This window comes from Ursus maritimus, unplaced genomic scaffold (assembly GCF_017311325.1).
Source record: "Ursus maritimus isolate PB19 unplaced genomic scaffold, ASM1731132v1 scaffold_44, whole genome shotgun sequence".
Lineage (NCBI taxonomy): Eukaryota > Metazoa > Chordata > Mammalia > Carnivora > Ursidae > Ursus > Ursus maritimus.
In genome coordinates this window covers 238,290-245,076 of record NW_024426597.1, presented here as the reverse complement: position 1 = coordinate 245,076, position 6,787 = coordinate 238,290, and positions in this window count along the sequence as shown.

Here is a 6,787-nt window from a genome sequence, read left to right as displayed (position 1 = left end):
CGTCTTCTTTATCCATTCATCTGTCAATGGACAATTGGGGTCCTTCCACAGTTTGGCTATTGTGGACATTGCTGCTATGAACATTGGGGTGCATGTGTCCCTTCTTTTCACTACATCTCTATCTTTGAGGTAAATACCTAGTAGTGCAATTGCTGGGTTGTGGGGTAGCTCCATTCTTAACATCTGGCGGAAACTTCTTACCGTTTTCCAGAGTGGCTGCACCAGCTTTCGTTCTCACCAACAGTGCAAGAGGTGTACCCTTTCTCTGCATCCTTGCCAACAAATGTTCTTTCTTGACTTGATAACTCTAGCCATTCTGAATGATGTGAGCTGGTATCTCAGTGTCGTTTTGATTTGTATTTCCCTGATGCCAAGTTATGTTGAGCAGGTTTTCATATGTCTGTTAGCCATTTGTGTATCTTCTTTGGAGAAATGTCTACTCCTGTCTTCTGCTCATTTCTTGACTGGATTATTTGGGCTTTTTTAGGGTGTTGAGTTTGATAAGTTCTTTATGCATTTGACACTAATCCTTTATCTGATAAGACATTTGCAAAGAGCTTCTCCCACTCTGTAGGTTGCCTTTTAGCTTGTTGATCATTTCATTTGCATATGAGCTTTTTATCTTGATGAAGTCCCAATAGTTCATTTTTGCTTTTGTTTCTCTGCCTTTGGAGACCTGTCTACCAAGAAGTTGCTGTGGCTGAGGTCAAAGAGCTTGCTGCCCATGGTATTCTCTAGGATTTTGATAAATTCTTGCCTCTCATTAAGGTTTTTCTTCTCTTTAGAGTTTATTTTTTGTATGGTGTAAGAGAATGTTCCAGTTTCATTCTTCTGCATGTTGCTGTCGAACTTTCCCAACACCATTTATTGAGGAGACTATCTAATTTAATAGGATATTCTTTTCTGTTTTGCTCAAGATGAAAAAAACTGGAATGTTTTTCTAATTTCTTTGTGTCTTTTTCAATTTATTTCCCTAGGATTCTGTCTTTTCTAGGGTACAGATCCTTTACTCTCTGTTTAGGTTTATTCCTAGGTATCTTACTTTTTGGCGCAATTGCCAAGGAGATCAATTGCTTGATTTTCCCTTCTTCTGCCTCATTGTTAGTGTATGGAAATGCAGTTGACTTCTGTTCGATGATTTTATATCCTGCCCTTTGCTGAATTGCAATGTCAGTTGTAGCATATTTTGTTTTGCCAGACATTTTTGGCATTTCTACATATAGTATTAAATCTTCTATGAAACATGAAAGTTTGACTTCTTCTTTCCCATTTTGGATGCCTTTTATTTCTTTCATTGTGTCATTGCTGTGGCTAGACTTCCACTACTATATTGAAGAACAGTTGGTGAGTGTGGACATCCCCGTCATGTTCCAGATCTTAGGCGACAAGCCCCATCATTTCCTGCTTACAAGAGACTAATTTCAGACCACTTGCTGCCCATGGTATTCTCTAGGATTTTGATAAATTCTTGGCTATCATTAAGGTTTTTCATCTCTTTAGAGTTTATTTTTTGTATGGTGTAAGAGAATGTTCCAGTTTCATTCTTCTGCATGTTGCTGTCGAACTTTCCCAACACCATTTATTGAGGAGACTGTCTAATTTAATAGGATATTCTTTTCTGCTTTGCTCAAGATGAAAAAATCTGGAATGTTTTTCTAATTTCTTTGTGTCTTTTTCAATTTATTTCCCTAGGATTCTGTCTTTTCTAGGGTACAGATCCTTTACTCTCTGTTTAGGTTTATTCCTAGGTATCTTACTTTTTGGCGCAATTGCTAAGGAGATCAATTGCTTGATTTTCCCTTCTTCTGCCTCATTGTTAGTGTATAGAAATGCAGTTGACTTCTGTTCGATGATTTTATATCCTGACCTTTGCTGAATTGCAATGTCAGTTGTAGCATATTTTTTTTTGCCAGAGATTTTTGGCATTTCTACATAGAGTATTAAATCTTCTATGAAACGTGAAAGTTTGACTTCTTCTTTCCCATTTTGGATGCCTTTTATTTCTTTCATTGTGTCATTGCTGTGGCTAGACTTCCAGTACTATATTGAAGAACAGTTGGTGAGTGTGGACATCCCCGTCATGTTCCAGATCTTAGGCGACAAGCTCCATCATTTCCTGCTTACAAGAGACTAATTTCAGACCCAAAGCCACCTTCACATTGGAAATGAGGGGAAGCAGAATCATTGATCCTGCCAGTGGACATCAAAAGAAAACTGTGGTAGCCCTTCTTATATCAGACAAAGATATTTTAATCCAAAGAAAGTGATAAGAGATGCAGGAGGGCACTCTATCATAGTAAATGTGTCTATCCTACAAGAAGTTCTATCAATTGTAGATATTTATGCCCTAACATGGGATCAGTCAAGTATATAAACCAATTAATAACAATATATAGAAACACACGGATAATTAAAGAAAAATAGTAGGTGTGTTTAGCACCCCATTCACAGCAATGGTCAGATCATCTAACCAGAAGATCAACAAAGAAACATGGACTTTTTAATTAATATGTTCAATTAGCCAGCTTATGATACATCATTAGTTTTTGATGCAGTGTTCAACGAGTCATTAGTTACGTGTAACACCCAGTGCTCATCACAACACGTGCTCTCCCTAATACCCACCACCCGGTTTCCCCATCCTCCCAAACCCTCCCTTCTCTAAACCTCAGTTGGTGTCCCAGAGTTAAGAGTCTCTTTAGGATTGTCTCCCTCTCTGATTTCTTCCCATTCACCTTTCTCTCCTATCTCTTATGATCCTCTGACCTGTTTCTTATATTCAGCATATGAGTGAAACCATATGGTCATTGTCTTTCTCTGACTGACTTATTCACTTAGTGTAACACCCTCCATTTCTATTCACATCGATGTGGATGGTAAGTATTAAACCTTTCTGATGGCTGAGTAACATTCCATTGTATAAATGAACCACATCTTCATTATCCGTTCATGTGTTGCAGGACTTCTGGGCTCCTTCCACATTTTGGCTATTTTGGACATTGCTGCTATGAACATTGGAGTTCATGTGCCCCTTCTTTTCAGTACATCTGTATCTTTGGGATAAATACCCAGTAGGGCAATTGCTGGTTCATAGAGTAGCTCTATTCTTTACATCTTGAGGAACCTCCATACCGTTTTCCACTGTGGCTGTACCAGCTTGCATCCCCAGCAACAGCGTAAGAGGGTTCCCCTTTCTTCACAGCCTCGCCAACATTTGTTGTTTCTTGTCTTGTTAATTTTGGCCATTCTGACTGGTGCAAGGTGATATCTTATTGTGGTTTTGTTTTGTAATTCCCTGATGGCTAGTGATATGGAGCGTTTTTTTCATGTGTCCGTTATCCATTTATATGTCTTCTTTGGAGAAGTTTCTGTTCATGTCTTCTGCCCATTTCTTGACTGGATTATTTTTTGGGGGGGTGTTGAGTTTCATAGATGTAGATCTTGGCTATCAGCCCTTAATCTGAAATGTTATATGCAAATATCTTCTCCCATTCCGTGGATTGTCTCTTAGTTTTGTTGGGTATTTCCTTTGCTGTGCAAAAGCTTTTTATGTTGATGAAGTCCCAATAGTTCATTTTTACTTTTGTTTTCTTTAACTTTACAGACATGTTTTGAAAGAAGTTGCTATGACCAATGTCTAACAGGTTACTGACTCTGTTCTCCTCCCGGATGTTAATGGATTCCTGTTTCACATTTAGGTTTTCATCCATTTTGAGTTTATCTTTGTGTATGGTGTACTGAATGGTCCAGTTGCATCCTTCTGCCTGTGGTTGTCCAGCATTCCAAGCAGCATTTATAGAAGACACTATCCTTTTTAATTGGATGTCCTTTCCTGCTTTGTCAATGATTACTTGACCATAGAGTTGAGGATCCATTTCTGGGGTCTCTATTCTTTTCCAGGGGTCTGTGTGTCTGTTTTTTTTCCCAATTCCATGGTGTCATGAGGATCACAGCTTTGTCATGTAGATTGAAGTGAGGCATTGTGATGCCCCCAGCTTTGGTTTTCTTTTTCGATACTCCCTTGGCGATTTGGGGTTCTTTTCATGATCTGTACAAAATTTAGGTTTGTTTGTTCCAGCTCTTTGAAAAATGTGATGGTATTTTGATACGGATTGCTTTGAAAGTGTAAATTGCTCTGGGCAGCATAAAGATTTTGACGATGTTTATTATTCCAATCTATGAGCATGGAATACTTTCCATTACTGAGTCTTCCTCAATTTCTTTCTTTTTTTTTATAGGTTGGTTTTTTTAAAATTTTTTCTTAAGAGTTCTGTAGTTGGATAGACCCTTTAAGTATGATACAGTGTCCCTCTATATCTCTTAGTACAGTCTTCGGTTTAAAATCTAATTTGTCTGATAGAAGAATTGGTACCCCACCTTTCTTTTGATTTCGGTAGGTATGGCAAATGGTTCTCCATCCCCTTACCTTCAGTCTGAAGGTATAGGCTCAAGGTGAGTCTCTTGTAGACAGCATATGGATGGGTCTTGCTTTTTTACTCAATCTGATACCCTGTGTATCTTGATGGGAATATTCAGCCCGTTCACGTTGAGAGTAACTTTTGAAAGATATGAATTTACACCCATTGTATTCCTGAATGTCCCTGTTTCTGTAGGTTTTCTGTTTCTTTCTGGTCTATGTGACTCCTTTTTTTTTTTTTTTAAAGATTTTTTATTTATTCGGCAGAGATAGAGACAGCCAGCGAGAGAGGGAACACAAGCAGGGGGAGTGGGAGAGGAAAAAGCAGGCTCATAGCAGAAGAGCCTGATGTGGGGCTCGATCCCATAATGCCAGGATCACACCCTGAGCCGAAGGCAGACGCTTAACTGCTGTGCCACCCAGGCACCCCTGGTCTATGTGACTCTTCGGGTTTCTTTCGTTTTCAGAATCCCCTGTAATATTTCTTGTGGGGCTGGCTTTGGTCACATATTTTTTCAGTTTCCGTCCATCCTGAAATCTCTTTATTTCTTCATCCATTCTGAATGACAGACTTGCTGGGTAAAGTATTCTTGGCTTCATGTTCTCCTCATTTCATACCATGAATATGTTCTGCGAGCACTTTATGTCTTGCCAGGTCTCTGTGGAGAGGTCTGATGTTATTCTGATGTTCCTCCCTCTGTACATAAGAAATCTCATCCCCCTACCTGCTATAAGGATAGCTTCCTTGGTCTAAGGTTTTAAGCCTCTCAATTGCATGTCAGAGTGTTGATCTATTTTTATTGATTTGGGGAGGGCTCCTCTCTGCTTCTTGTACTCGAATGCATATTTCCTTCTCCAGATTAGGGATGTTCTCAGCTATGATTTGCTCAAATATACCTTCTAGTCCTCTCTCTCTCTACTCCCTCCAGGATCCCAATTTTTCTGACTTTGGAGACTCTCATTGCATCATTGATCTCTCTAGGTAATCTCATGTGGCAATAGCTGCCTATCCCTATCTTCTTCAGTTTCCTTCCTTACTATCAGCTCATCCTCCCAGTCACTAGTTTGTTCTTCTGCTTCATTTGCCATGGCTGTTAGAGTATCCAGTTTAGACAGCATTTCATTTATAGCATTTTAAGTTCAGCCTGATCATATCTCCTTTCTGCCCTTAGAGATTCTATATTGTCAGTAATTCTTTTTTAATGCCTAGCAATTGACTTCATGATCGCTATCCTGATGTCCGTGCCTGACATTTGCTTATATTGAAATCTGTTAGTTCTGTGGTAGAAGATCTTGTTTCTGGCTCTTTTCCTTATTGGGATTTCCTCCTCCTTGTCATTCTGTCGGTGGATGGTTGAACAAGTGGACTGAGTTGAACATATCAACGATGATCCAAGCAAGATGTACCCTAGCAGAATCCGGAGTGGTCAGATGCCACCACTGAAAAAAAAAATAAAAAAGCCAAAATGAATCACAAGAATAAAACTTAAAAAATTAAAAAAATTAAAAATATTGTATAAAGTAGAATAGAAAATAAAATATAGAGGGAGGTAAAGAAGGGCTATAATCTCTCACTGAGGACAAAAGAGCATGTTTCAGTTGTTCCTGGGTGAATTGGTGGATTTTTTTCTGTGTTTTAGAGGACACTGTATCCCAAAACCACAAGGAAAGTAAAACTTGCACATATACAAGGGTAAAACTGAATAGAGTGAAAAACTAAAATAAACATATATCCATAAAAAATGTAGGTGTGTAAAAATACATGTTAAAAAGCACCTAGAAAATATGAGTTGGTATAATAGACACCTTGCAAAACACGGTCACATTTTGGCTTGTTGAGATCCACATATATATTCCTACATCTCAGGTTGATTTCATGGATGTTCCAAATGGTTTGATAGATATTCAACTAAATTCAGGGGACCTGTTTAAATGGGGTCCCCTATACCTCCGACATTTTGCCTCAATCTGTCTGTTCCTGAGTGATTTTTGGTCTGTATGTTAGAAGACAGTATATCCCATGGATCTTTACATCAAAAACTTGGGATGTACTGTATGGTGACTAACATAATATAATAAAAAATATTATTAAAAAAAGAAGACAATATATCCCCAAATTCTAAAGAAATCAGAACTTATATATATCAAGATAAAATTGAATAGAGTAAAAAACGGGCTAGTATGGGGCATAAATTTATAAAATGTAGATGTGGAAAAAAAGTCAAAAAGCGACTTAAAAACCTACATTGGGAAATAAGAATGTATTTGAAATGGGCACAGGGTAAAATAAAAGAAAGAGAAAGAAACAAAGAGAAATGTAAAATTTTACCTGAAGTATAAGTGAGTTGTGAGGGAGCACCTGAAGCTCCA